Source organism: Danio rerio, chromosome 11 (assembly GCF_052040795.2).
Source record: "Danio rerio strain M-AB ecotype USA chromosome 11, GRCz13ab, whole genome shotgun sequence".
In the NCBI taxonomy this organism is placed as follows: domain Eukaryota; kingdom Metazoa; phylum Chordata; class Actinopteri; order Cypriniformes; family Danionidae; genus Danio; species Danio rerio.
The window spans coordinates 36,664,579-36,667,040 of NC_141031.1; positions in this window are offsets into that span (position 1 = coordinate 36,664,579).

Sequence of the window (2,462 nt, forward strand, 5' to 3'; positions counted from 1 at the left end):
CTACTTTGCCACAATTTAACCAATAGTGTATGTATGTATATATATATATATATATATATATATATATATATATATATATATATATATATATATACATATATGTATATATATATATATATATATATATATATATATATATATATATATACACTATTGTATATATATATACTATATGTATATATATATATATACTATATGTATATATATATATATATATATATATATATATATATATATATATATATATATATATATATATATATATATTCTCATTTTTTGACTTAAACTGCTTGATCAGGCCCGATTTATAAATCATGTGATCGGATCTGGACATTTCTACTAATTAGCCTAATCTGCCTAGTTAACCTAATTAACCTAGTTAAGCATTTAAATGTCGCTTTAAACTGTATAGAAGTGTTTTGAAAAATATCTAGTAAAATATTATTTACTGTCATCATGGCAAAGACAAAATAAATCAGTTATTAGAAATGAGTTATTAAAACTACTGTGTTTAGAAATGTGTTGAAAAATTTCTCTCCTTTAAACATAAATTGGGGAAAAATATACAGGGGGGTTAATAATTCAGAAGGGCTAATAATTCTGACTATATGTTACTATATTTAAAAAGATTTTGATTTCATCAAACAAATACACTCTCAGAATTAAACGTGAGCTGTCACTAGGTTGGTATACCTTTGCAGAAGTTTCAAAGTTGTACCTTAAAGGTCCATATTAATACCTCAAGGGTTCATATCAGTACCTGAAAAGTACAAAAGTGTTCCTCTTAAAATTTGTACTAATATATACTTTTGAGGTACCAATATGGACCCATAAAGTACAAATGTGTACCTTTTGAAAATGTACCACCCCAGTGACAGCTTGCGTACCTTTATTTCTGAGAGTGTACCAAGAAAATATTATTGCTGAAAAGATATTTAGACTATAGAATATTACTTAAGTGTACTTATCCCGCATTATGTTATGTGTATTATTTGATAAACTAGGGGAGAGCGGGGACGAAAGTAACGTGGGACAAAAGTAACAAAGTGATTTTTTTCGAAGCGCTGACAGCATTTACTTTCCAGACTAACAGCACATTCAGAATGCAACCCTTGATGGAGCTGCCAAATATGTGATTTCAGGACAGTGTCCTGCTGTTAGGTCTAAATTTCTGTTTTAAGTGCAAAAATTAATATAACATCCTTAAGTTTGCAATCTCTGAGTTTTTCAGTTTAAAAGTAAATCAGGTTCAAATGTCAAGAGTTCCTGTGGGGATGAAAGTAACACTGTTATTTATGTCCCTCTGCTAATAGACATGCATTATTTTTCACTTCCACATAAATGTTGTCATATTTGGATTAAGATGATGAAAAAAATTATTACATATTGCCAATGATAATAAAAAATATTCAAAAATTGTAGAACATTTTGCTTTTGCTGAATTGCTTTTGAAACACTTGATGAAAGTTTATTTATTTATTTATTTGTATTTGTAAAAATATAGGACAAAATATGCTTGCAGTTAATATTAAGAAGGTCATAGTCAGATTAAAAAATAAACAAGATTAAGCCAGCAAATCTAGCAAATGTTGTGTTACTTTTGACCCAGCTGTGTTTTACTTTCGGCCCTGCTGACTTTGTCAAAAGTAACAATGTGCAACTTTTATTTAAAGTGAAGTTATATTGGAGTTGTTCTACATTTGTTCAAAATATCATCTGATTTTGACAGAGCACTCTTGTGAGTTAGTAACCACAGTAAAAATACATTTCTGCTAAAAACTTTATCTTTTAAAATTAGTGGGTAGCGCTTTTGCCTTACAGCAAGAAGATCGCTGGTTCGAGCCTTGGCTGGGTCAGGCGTTTCTGTGTGGAGTTTGCATGTTCTCCCTGCATTTGCATGGGTTTCCTCTGGGTTCTCTGGTTTCCCCCACAGTCCAAAGACTTGCTGTACAGGGTGAATTGGGTAAGTTAAATTACACGTAGTGTATGTGTGAATGAGAATGTATGGGTGTTTCCCAGAGATGGGTTGCAGCTGGAAGGGCATCCACTGCATAAAATATGCTGGATAAGTTGGTGGTTCATTCCGCTGCGGCAAGACCAGATTAATAAAGGGACTAAGCCAAAAAGAAAATGAATGCATGTGTTTTTTTTATGAAAAATGTTCTGTTATCTATATTTTCATGTATATAATTATATGGATAATCATATCTGTCGCTCGCTTCATGGGAACTGCTAGCACTTTTTTTCTAGCAACCGTGTAAGCTAACTTTGCAGTGCATCATAACATGTACTGCTTTACTAATGTCAGTCTTATGTAAGTAGTGACGGCAAGCCTAATTAAAAACATAACCATGATAATTAGAACATCAGTAGTGGAAAATCGAATAAGAATTTGGTGTACGCGGCAAACTAACTGCACGTTATTAGAACAGATGGTTGGAGAGGAAGTTCTGTGCGCATGC